This window comes from Ixodes scapularis, unplaced genomic scaffold (assembly GCF_016920785.2).
Source record: "Ixodes scapularis isolate PalLabHiFi unplaced genomic scaffold, ASM1692078v2 PGA_scaffold11__112_contigs__length_91849675, whole genome shotgun sequence".
NCBI classification, from domain to species: Eukaryota; Metazoa; Arthropoda; class Arachnida; order Ixodida; family Ixodidae; genus Ixodes; species Ixodes scapularis.
Genome location: NW_024609837.1, coordinates 79,477,309 through 79,489,782, shown reverse-complemented (window position 1 = coordinate 79,489,782; position 12,474 = coordinate 79,477,309).

Below are 12,474 nucleotides of genomic sequence, written 5' to 3'. Positions count from 1 at the left end.
AGAGGAGTCTATGCTCTAACACATGTCGCACTCAAAAAAGAATGAGGTGAATCGCAGTGGGACTGCAAACGAAATCGATAATTGTAAGCAAGCGTGCAGTCACCTGAAATCTGAGGACTTTGCATATAATCAGACGGTAAGGTTTGCTTCACTAAAAGGTTTAACACATTTGTTTAAATAAAGCCGTGAAATATACATCAAATCGGTTTGTGCAAGGGTAAGTTATACGTCTGAGGGGAAATACTATAAAAGGCTAATTGTCAAGTTAATTCAAATTATTAAGTTATATGTGTTGATAAATTTTGTTTAATTAGTGAGAATAGACATATCGTTCCAATCAGAAACTTATTGAGGGTCATTGAAAAACACTAAATTAGTAATTTCTAGAGATCCTTTAAGTGAGCGCGATACGCAGTAGCACGCTAAAGTGCTACAGGCACAAAAATGGGGCTATACTGAGAGAAGGAAAAACCGCGCCGGCGTGTTATCACACGGGTAGCCTTGCTCTTGCTGCACGAGCGGCAACTTTAGCACTCGACCTTGTTTTCCACGTGCTGCAAGTCTTCGTAATATTGACTGATCTAATGGTTTTTGGTTACGCTCAGCAAGTTTCAAATTAGAACCATGTGATTTGCACGTGCTCCAGATCTTGCTAATATTTCGTTATCTAATGGTTTTCGGTGACGCTCAGCAATATTTTAATTAGAACCGCATGTTTATTTGCAATAATTAAAATATTAATTAACAAATTTAGTTAATTAACCAATTAATCGTTAAAATTAGCCTCCTATACTATGTCGCCCCGAGAAACTCACCTACGCAAACCGCATAAATCTAGCTCTCACGGCTTTTTCTTTTAAACAAATCTGTGCAGCGTAAAGAGAAAGCACCTTGTTTAGTCGAACAACTGCGACCGGAGGTGGACTTAGCATTTTGTTTTTTTATTAACGGAACTTGAGGTTCCACTGTGTGCTTGCGTGGCAACTGACCATGTGTCAGTTGCCACATGGTCAGTTGCCATGCACAGCGGAAATTTGCCGCCCCAAAATTTCTGCCGCCCTTGAAGGCCCACTTCGCCTATTGCTAAGTCTGCCTTTGATTCCGACAAGCCATAGTCTGCTCTAGAAAATTATTTCTGCAATTGAAAAAAAAAACATTAAATTTTATTGGCATATGTGGCGGTATCGCCACTTGCGAAATTCTTTTCATCGCCCAAATTTTATTTGGATCGCCCCAGGCATGTATACCGACCACGGCGAAAGAAACATTTAGGTGATGACTCTCTGTCTGACGCGGCGACCACATTATGTTCGGCGCACCGAGCGCTTCACTGGCACGGGGATAGGTGGCGCCCAAGTATAGGGTCCCTCCCAAACCAACCGCCCTGGTTGTTTCTACCAGCGGTGGTCCCGCATTCCCTCGCTTACCGCTTGTTGTTGTACCTCACCGCCGCCACGCCACCACCAAGTCGCCAGAATCTGTAAATCTGTGTTCTCTTCCTTCTTCTTCTTTTTTGGGCTAAGACTCACCTTTGTGCACGATGGTAACACCTGTGATCGAGACAGCACGAAGGCGAAACACGAGGCCAGCCACCCCCTGGCTGCACATCACCAATAGACAACCACACCGGGAACAAGGCGACCGCGCTACGCCGTTGACACCGTGGCCGCCGAGGAGAAAGGTTATAGCTTAGCGCCTTCCGCGGCGGTGCGGAACTAACTAGTCTTGGCTCGAGGTTAGCTTCCCAACATGATCTGGTCGCTCGCTCCCCGCGGGAAGAGAAGCCAGAGTCATTACCTAATTGTGTTCCTTCACCGACCAACTCTCTACTTACGACCACACCATCTGAGCGCTTTCTGTGGAAGAGCCTGCTCCCGGCTGTATGTGTGTATGTATATTTGAGGCGCAATCTCTTTGTATCGAGAGTCATGTGAGACACGCCAATAAAAGCAAAAAGCAAAAACGAGGGTAAAAAGACAACAACGAAAAATAAGTGGTTACCACGTGTGTCCAAAGTTCGCCAACCGTCACTTCCGTACAGCCAAAGTTATTCAGTTCACATGACGCCGTCGTTTTAAGTGAGTGTTTGCCCCACCAGCTAAAAGTAAGGCAGCGGCTATTGACCATCTTGGTCAAATTGGTCATCTTGGTCACGCCCCCGATTTTTCAGTCAAGTCTGGCACGATGCCTCGAGCCTCCGCTTGGAGCATACCACATGGGTGTGTTCGTTGGTGAAACCAAGCGCCTGCTCCAAGCGGGCACCCATGATAGGCGTTGGGTGTAGTGCCATGCACGCAAGCAGCAAGTGGTCGATTGTCTCTTCGCCCACTCCACACGCACTGTATACCGTTTCAGTCACGCAGCTATTGTACTTGCTTCGGTATAGGCGGGTTCGTAGGGCACCACGACGGGCCTCAATACGCAGTCGACTGCCCAGCGTGTTCCCGCAGAAAGTCACCGGGGCAATCTCCGTTTTCAGACACGCGTACATTTGTATTGAAGGGTGTTGTAGTATGCCGCTCATCCAACGGTCCCTTCAACCCTCTTCACTTCCGCCCGCACTGTGTTCATCCACACCTTTTTTGTTTGAGGTTCAGTGGCCAAGCTGAAGATCTTAAACTTTGTCCCAAGACGAGTGACTCGCTCCCTCCGCGTCGAGTTGATATGCTTTAGGTACATGAAAACTTGCCTAGCCCATCCGTCTCCGTCCATGTACCGGAGACGTGTGTAGTACTGAAGCTTGCTGTTGGCCTCCAGAGCATCAAAGGAAGACCAGCCGACGTCACCTTTTACCAGTTCATTGGCTACTTATCCATGACACCCTAGTGCCTGTCGTCCGACCCTTTTTGGCGGAGCTCGAGATATGTGCGTAGCTCACTAGGAACACATGTGACTACGTTTCCAAGTCAGCCCGGGCACAGCCACAGCCTTCCAAAGTTCACGGGTAGCAATGTACGGGTCACAGCTTCATAGGATCCAACTTCGCACTATGTTCCGCTTACTAACTGAGGATTTCCTCAGGCATTCATGGTGCTCAGTCAAGTAGTCCTCTCTAGCCGACAGGGTTATTCCGAGGTACCTGTACTTGATGTGAAGAGGTATGGCTGAGCCTTGCAGGATGAGCGATCCAAGATTACACTCCTCGCCAGAAAAAATGACTGTCGCTGACTTGCCAGCATTGAAGCGTAGTCGGAGGTCTTCCGCTGCAGTTTCACAGTCGACTGGCAACCTCCTCATGTCTTCCACACTGTGGGCCATCAGCACGAGGTCATCAGCATAGGCAAGGCCAGGGAGGCGCCACGCTACAATATCGCCATGTTGACGGTGTTCCAGAGTGAAAACAATGCCAGTATCTTCAGTGGCCTCTTTAATGCTAGGGGCATATAGCATACATAGCGTCGGCCACAACGAACAGCCCTTTCGCAAACCTTTTCCCACTCTGACCTGGCCTGATGTCACGACATTGAAGGGTGTCGTCACAACATTTCCGTCGTATAACCGACGGATTAACCTCACCCATGTTGGGGGCATATTAAGGCGTCTCAGCGTCTGCAGCAGCAGTAGGTGAGGGACAGAATAATAAGCTTTAGCAATGTCCAGAAAGCAGCATATCAGAGGTCGCCTCTGAGCTCGCGCTATCTCGATGCATTGGGACAATGTAAAAAGGTTATCGTCCAACCAACGGCCAACTCGAAACCCGTTCTGCAGTTCCGTAAGCACGCCGGCTCCCTCAGCCCATGCAGTGATCCGCCAGTTGATGATAGTCGCGAATACTTTGTATCTAACTGCCGTGACGGAGAGCGGTTGGTAGTCATGCAAAAACTTCTTGTTTCCACCTTTTTTTGAGATGAAGGTTACTCGACCGCGCCTCCAGTCAGTGGGGATCGGGTCATCTCCGCAGCATGTGCGACTGAACAAGTGGGCCAACTGCTATTGAGCGTCGTGTCCCAGGCCTTTCGGTACCTTGGCCGGGATTCCTTGCAGGTCCTACGCAGTGCCACAGTTCAATCACGCGAGAGCGCGTGCGACCTGCACTCTTCCCACGATGGTGGTGTAGTCACTCGTCAAATTAGGTAGCGGTGGATCTTTGATATACGGACCTCCTGCTGACACGCTCTCAGTACTGTGGCAATCCTGTGTCGTCCCAAAAAGATTGTAAAGGTGTTCATCCAAGAGTGTTCTAACGCTGAACACTACACCTTCATTTTTGGCATCGATCAGTCGGGGAGAATTATCTCTTCCATCCAGTGTTCCAATATTGCGCCAGAACGTCTCTCCGACTCTTTTGCTACCCTTCCTAATATCTGTCATCACCTTGCAATCATGTATCTGTTTTTTTCTTCTCGACGATAGATTGTGTTATTGCCTTGAGCTTCTGGTATTCCTCCCAGATTCGCAGAGTCTCCGGTGCTTTTCCAAGCGGCCGCAGAGCCTGGCGATGGTCTCGGTTACCGTCTTGCCTGCGTTGGATGGATTTCCGGATTTCAGCATCCCACCACGATACAAGCCGTCTTTTTCCGCTTGAGCCTCTCATAACCGACCATGTGGTGATTTCTGCCGAAGCGCATTGGCATAGTCATCGTAGATGAGGGCATTTATGCACTTATCACTTTCTTCAAACTACTGACATACTGCCTCAATATCACATTCACGTAATTGAAACGTTATTTTACGTTTCGGCTGGCTGCGGTGTCGTTGGATTGCACTAAAATGAAGTATGATGCTGGTATGATCGCTGCCAGTACTCCACTCTCCATCTTCATCTACAGTTATTTTTTGAAGACGACGTGCGAGCCTCTTTGATGCCAAGCGTAGTCAATACATGTTCGTCGGTTACGGGCCATCCATGTGTGTTGCCCCTCACATTCCTCTCTGAGGTTTAGAATCTCCAGATCGAACTCCTCCGACAGCTGTCTCAGCGTTCGGCCATTGTAGTCCTCACGACCGTCAATCTAAAGCAGATGGTCATTAAAGTCCCCCATAAGTAACACAGACAATCTTCGATCTCGGTTTTTGATGTCACGTTGAACGCACTCCACTATGGCGTTATTCTCCTTATGCCTGACATTCCCCATAGAAAGGTAAAGGGTGCATACCGCTGTCGGGATGTTATCCACCTGTCCATGAACCCACAGGTGTTTTCAGCACGTTTCAGATATCCTTATTCATGCTTGTCTATCACTTGGTCAAAGGAGGCCCACACCTCCTCCCCGCCGGTCTCCATCCACCCTGTTACAACCAGTCCAGCACCAAGAAGGGTCTACTGGGGGTTCCCCAGCGTCACGCAAGTGTGTTTCAGCAACCGCGAGGAAAGAAAAACCTTGTTCCCGCAGTACTACAGAGAGCTCAGTCCACTTTCGTTGACGCCTCGCACTACTCAAATATAAACACCAACGACGGAACTGTCTCTTTTCCGTGGTTGCCCTTGCTGCCGCCGCGCCAGAAACTTGGTCAACACGCCCGCTGAGGCTGCTTGGATGCTAGTTTCTGTCGGACCAGTTGGTTCACAAAGTGCGTCGGATCTTGTGATGGGGCACATGTGGGGTACTGAAGGCATTCGGCCATCGAGTCCTTCAGCATTGCGTTGCACACAAGAAAGATCTGTCTCGCAGTAGGCCCTAAAGCAAACGTTCCTTCCTCAATGCTTGTCCTCGATAGGAGTGTCCCACAGCTTTGTCCTTGAAGATCTCCGTTGGGTGGTATGAGGAGTGCAGGCACCCATATTGTGTGCAGAGGTGACGACTATGGCGGATGGTACCTCTGGCGTTGGGGAGAACACACACGAGCGGGAAGGTTCGGCACTGGCTGCAGTACAGTCTCCTTTGATATTGGAGGTGTGTTCACCACCCGGTGTGCTCCACTCGTTCTGGGACCAGACGACAGACCTGGGAGGTCATGAGCGTCTGCTTTCTTTTCTGCCTCTGGTTTCTTTACTGCTGTGGGATGCGTCCCGTATTGTCCCCTGTTGCTCCCCGTATGGCCGCTCAAATTGTCCCTTCTTTGCATTCCTAAAAAATGAGTCACCAATGCAACCCCTGGTCAGTTCCCGATCGAAAAGACCATCAGGTTTTCCTGATGGACCATCAGAGTTTCTTGATGCTCCATCACACTTTTCTGATGGTCCATCAGGTTTCCTGATGGACCATCAGCCCACTCCTGATGGACCATCAGCCCATTCCTGACGGACCATCTGACTTTCCTGATGAACCATTAGACTTCTTTGATGGCCCATCAGGCTTCCTGATGGACCATCAAGAAGGTCTGGTGGACCATCAAGAAAGTCTGATGGACCATCAGCCTATTCTTGACGCACCATCCGACTGTCCTGATGGACCATTAGACTCCTTTGATGGCCCATCAGGCTTCCTGATGGACCATCAAGAAAGTCTGATGGACCATCAAGAAAGTCTGATGGACCATCAGCCCATTCTTGACGCACCATCCGACTGTCCTGATGGATCATCAGATGCGTTTAGGTGGTCCGTCAGAGGTTCCTGACGGCGCCTAATGGTCTGTTGGACACTCTTGATGGGCTGTCAGAGGTGGTCTAATGGTCGTCAGAAGTTTTATGTTTCACTTCGGTTCCATCAAAAGCGCCTTATTTCCCGCCCGTCGGGACTTTCTTTGCGCACAATGTTTATCAAAAGTGCTTGATTAATTGTTGCTCGCGGTATTCTGACGGCGCCGTATCAGAGGCGTTTAATAACAATTGATATACGGGTCGCGACACATTTGCCAGCATGTGATGTGTCGCGGGCTCGCGAGGTGCTGACACAACTATGTCACACGATTTGTCTTTACTCACTGAGTCCCCGATTCACCGGCAACTGTGCGTTCGTCTGCAATCACGCACCGTGGAAACCCGTACTCACGGTAGGGTTCATCGTTTCACATATGCTTCAGCTACGCCTTTCATTAACAACGGAAGGTGGACAGACTTTTCGTCGAAACATTAATTTTTATAGACACGGCACCCCCCGAGCCCCGCAACCGTTGTGCGCATCGGACGGTCGCGGCGGCAATTAAGTTCAGCTTCCAAACAGACCGCGCGGCCATTGCTTTGCTTTGCTTTGCTCGAAGGTTAAATAGTCAGGGGAATGCGCCACCGCCTCGCTGAATGAGCGGCCCAAAGTCAAGGAGGCTCCGCAACTTTGCACGCTACAAAATAGGCGATTTGAGGCTATGTCGCGATAAAAAAAGTTGTCGTTGAATCTCGCGTACGATATATGATGGGCCGCAGCCGCGTGGTCAGTGGGTTGATGTGATTTTTTTTTATTAAGGAAAAGCCTTATATATCTCGTCGTTCAGACGACCTTAAAAGTTCTTGAGCGGAAACACGTCGAGTCACGAAAGGTGCTAAAACCGGCGACACGAAAGGTAGAAAAACCCGCATTATTCAGCTGCATTAGAACCCTTTTGGACCAGGGCGGTCGTTAACAAAGGAGCTTCGCAGGGGTTTTAGACTGAATTAGAGTTTTCAACACCACCGCCACCATCCATAGACATAATAAAAATATAAGAAACACACACAAAAAGTTTTTTTTTCTTCTCTCGGGGGGATTCGAACCAGCGACCTCGCGTTCCGTATGCCGACGCGCTACTCCTGCGCCACGGGCGGAGGACCGTCGAAGGTGGCGTAAACTATGAGTTAGTCTTTAATGTATCGGCTACTGCCGACGCATCGGCTACTTGCGGCGCCAGTTTCTTTACACGCAGTGTTGAGACTTGACAGATTTCTCTCAAAAATGTTCTCATTCAAGTTCATACGCAGTGTTTGACACTCGACGATCCGTTAATTTTAATGTATACTTTATATTTTGAAAAATGTTCGCCGATTATATCCGTTCGAGCAACTGCGTCTTCAAAAGCTTCGAATCCAAATCCAAATCCAGTTGTTTCGTGCGCTTTGTTGCCTCGGCAGCCTCACCCTTCCTCGTGGAGTGTTTTCGAGGTTTTAGATATTTCGGTAGGTTTCACTCGATTTTGCGAGAACGGAGAAATAAGCGACGTCCACAGGGCTTTATTTAAAAACTGCAATCCTTCGAATGTGGTCGACTTCGAGTGTAGGACGGCGTACAAGGTGTCTTGGGACGGCGACGCGAACACTCGAGGAAGCTATTACGACGCCGAGATCCTCGAACTGACGGGTGAGTGTGTATTTTTTACCATCCCAAAGTGCGACGTAGCCACAAGCAATCGCCGTTTTCTTTCTTTTTTATTGCGACTGTAATTAAAAGTGAATATTGTAGACTGCTTATATGGGGCACCAAGCTAGGCAGATGAATGCATGGGCTAATACTTCAGTTGAACGTGTGGACTGAACTGCCTCGCACGTGACATCATATGGCACCCTACAAGCCGCCATTGCTCCATTGCCTTAAGTGCGCGCTAATTTACTCGTACTCCACCGTTCCGAGTTTCATACTCCGAGCGCAGCAACTAAACGAAGCATAGCGTACAGTAGCGTAACACACCGAAGCTGTCGTCGGCGAGCTGTATGAGCCACTTCCGACCACAGTTTTATGACGAACCCAGCATCTCGCGGATACCAAAATTATTTTGAAGATAAATTAATCAAGGGCTCTGTAAAACGGTAAAGTAAAAGCAAAAAAAAATAATAGAAAAGAAATTCGCGGCGACGTTAGGAAATTTTTACGAATGTTTTAATATTTGTGAAACGTTTGAAGAATCGCTTCGACCAGATATGCTGAATGTTACTTTGACCGATCTATTTGTTGACCATGCATGCTGTTTAGATTCAAATGAAAGACAACATGCTTGAACTCGCTTGTCAAAACAAGAAACTCTCAAACTTGTCAGATATCTTGGGTTTCCGTCTTATAGCTCGAGACGGAACCTGTCGATGTGCTACTCCAATACTGGCACACCAACGTTCAATAAATAGCATATTAATTAGTTTTCAGGCGAGATGAATGGACAAACGTTTTCCGCAACGTTTTCGCTTTCCAATCGAAGTATCTTTATTCGCAGGGCTGTGCATTCTACAAAGGGCAGCGATCGAACTGTCCTCTCATCCCGACAACTTTTCTGTCGCTGCACCATTATAACGCTACTGTTCGATGGGTAATTCGTTTTCAGGTGAGATTCGGGAACGAACCTTTTCCGTAATGGTCCTGGATTTGAAATCAAATCATTTTACTCGCTGGGTTAAGCATTCTTCAACTGAAATGAGGCAGCGATCCACTGCACTCCTCGTCTCGGTGACGTTTCTGTCAGCGCGAAGAAATGACTTGCACTTCGAGAAATATTCGGTGCAAAAAGAGCACGCTCGAGTGTCAGTCCTTTGGTGGCGCTTCTGTCCATTTAATGAACAGAGCGCCAAACTCTTGCGCTCCGCAGCACAAACTTAGGCGCACAATCGTGGCTGATACAATGTCAATTCATGCGAGTCATGGCTTGCATTGATGTTGCATCAGCTGCCATTGCTTCCTGACCAATTTATTTATTCATGATCACGAATGTACAGTCGGGGACAAAAGTCCCCAGGACGTTCTAGCTGCGGCTGAAACCCATTGCTCTGCCACCCGCCGGCGGGTCGCCTGGTTTCGAGATCACACAAAAGCGCATGCGCGTCCTACTCTGCCTGCAAACATGTGCGTTTCCTGCTCTTGTGCGGCACAGCACCTAACTAGGAATCGGGCACATGGTACCGCCTCGGAGGTAGCACTGGCGGCTGACGAGCGTCTGCTATACATTCCGAAACTCCGAGATACCGCCTGGGGCATTGCATAGCATTTCGCCGTGTCAGCGCACCTTGCTTTATAACCAGTTCAGCTTATCGCTTAATTGAGCTGCCGTGACTTCTTGCTTTATAGGTGCCATGTCAGTAAGCACTATCTCCGAAGTGGTACCACGCGCCCGATTCCGAGTTAGGCGCCGCGCCGCAGCAGAGCGGGAAAGCGCACACGTTGGCAGGTACAATAGGACGCACGTGCGCCCTTCTGTGATCTCGAAACCAGGCGACCCGCCGGCAGATGGCAGAGGAATGCGTTTCAGTCGCAACTTGCGTGTTCTGGAGATTTTTGTCCCCGACTGTACCTACTAGAAACCCAAGAGGAAATGGCAACTTAACTGGCCAGGCGCAAACAGGCAGCTGAAGCATCTGCAAGTTCACACAAAGCTCCTCCTCCCAGGAACGTCAGCCCTTGTGTTCAGCAAACCTTGGTATGCGCTGAGGTAGAAACAAATCACTTCTTGTGCTCGTTGCACCACTATGCCGTTCCGTGTCAATTTTCAGCTCATAGTGGCACAATGAGTTAAAGGAGCAACCTGCCTAAACCTCAGCAAACACAGAGGTTCACTGAAAATCAGACAGGTGGCTCTGATAGTACCACACGCCATGCGTCATGGCGCTTCAACTAATATTGGTCACAATAGTACTTCCTCAAATGTTTCTGGTTTTTTTGTACCACCTAGCCATTCCGCCCAGCGAAACAATGTATGATTTCATAACTTCATAATAAAAATATCAAAGCAATGCAGCTTGTTTGACTTTATTCTTATTAGTAGCTGCATTTGCCGTACTCAAATGCCGGGCTGGCGATTCCCAGTGTGCAGTGGACAATGTAATTAAATTCTAAGTGGTATATGCACCTCGTCATGCTCCAGGCATGGCATGATTAAGTTTCCAGATTATGCATTCACATATTGTTGTGTTTTTTTAAGTTGTGGCCAACTCGAACTGTTTCAAATTAGCCATGAAACCACCATAATCAAACCGTAAAAAATAGGTGTCTCAAAATGCGACAGGTCATTCGACCTTCAGACCAAACCAACAGACTATCAAACCATCAGGCCAACAGACCATCAAACTATCAGGCCAACAGACCATCAAACCATCAGGCCAACAGACCATCAAACCATCAGGCCAACAGACCTTCAAACCATCAGGCCAACAGACCATCAGGCCAACTGACCATCAAACCATCAGACGTCCCAAAATACGACTCCATCAGACCATCAGGATTTTCCTGATGGTCTTTTCGATAGGATTACCACCTGGCTACCTTCTGTGCGGTAGCAAAGTCCGTACTTTTGCATGGCTGGGATGCTGGCCAGAGGGGTCGATGAATCTTGCACTAATTCTCCTGCACAGCTGCTTAAGCTTTCCACTCAGGAGCATGTTCGTAGCGCGTAGTTCCTTTTCTCTGCCGTCTATTTCAGGCACTGGGCATATGGCTAGTGATGTCTTACGTTTGGCACACTGCAGCGTCAGACGGTTTATAATTATGTCATGTTGCCCGCCCTTCAGACAGTCATTCAAACCCACGTGCAGTATATACATGCGTACGTTCCTCGCTTTTCTTCTTTTTCTTTTTCTGAGGGCCGAGTTTTAGCGCCGCTTAGTGAGAGGCGTTCTCACTAGGTGGCACAACAACTCGGCCTTCCTGCCTAAGGCTTTATGGCACATTGATACTTTAGACCCATGTTGTTGTAAAAAAAACTTCCTACAAACTTCGGTCTAAAAACATGATTTTTGTGCAAGGCTCGTGAAATTATGAGGCGCTGGAGAGATGCAGCATTCTGCGTTAAGTCCTTATTTTGATCTCTTTTTGTTCGTCTTCCGCCCATTGAAAAACGCGGGAAGGACTTTAGAACACACCTTGTATCGCTGCGCCGCAGCGTTTTTCCGCAACATAAACTTTGTCTGCTTTCCTCGCTGTCACAATGGCAATGAACACCGAATAAATGGAAGCACGTACGGTACTGCCCCGTGAAACCAGGAACAGCTGACACCATTTTTGCGAACACCGTCTGCTAGCCAAAGCCGAAGGCAGTGCGTCAGATCAACCTCCTTCGCCGGTGGGCCGCTGGCAAAGACGACGAAGCTAAGACACGCCGACGGCGATAGAGCAAGCAACAGCACCGCGGAATGACTGCAACGGCGGCATTTATCGGGATCAAAGGAGCGAAATAAGCAATAAATTTTTTTGTTTGAATCATAACACGCGATATCCAAATTGGAGACCACATACCTTTGCTGGCTCTTTCCTGTGAACTATGTTACAGAGACACGAGGTGCCGCATTCACAAAAATAGCTCCGTTTGCAAAATATGGGGTCCCTGAAAAGGGCCGTTTAGACAGCTACCAGAACCTATAACTGACGTAACGAGCACTTGACAAGCGGTTGACGCATAAGTCGTCTTTATGCACGCAGGCGGGCGACGGGTTCAGCGCAGCGGATCACTCGAAGTCACCGGGGCCGTCAGAATCCTAGTCCTCTCCACTATAGGGAAGGTCCTTATCTGCGTCGGGGCTGTAGATTTTGGCGGCCGCGGCGACGAACGGCTGGAATCTATCAGTGTTTCCGCGCGCCTTCCCTCCTCCGAAACATGAACTTTGAAGTTGACCAGTGAAATGGAGGCTCTCGCATCGTTCAGAGGAAAGAGAGTTTTTGACGTGGGCCCAGGTGCTCTCCACCGTATTGGTGTGCGCACCAGTGTTCGGGTCGA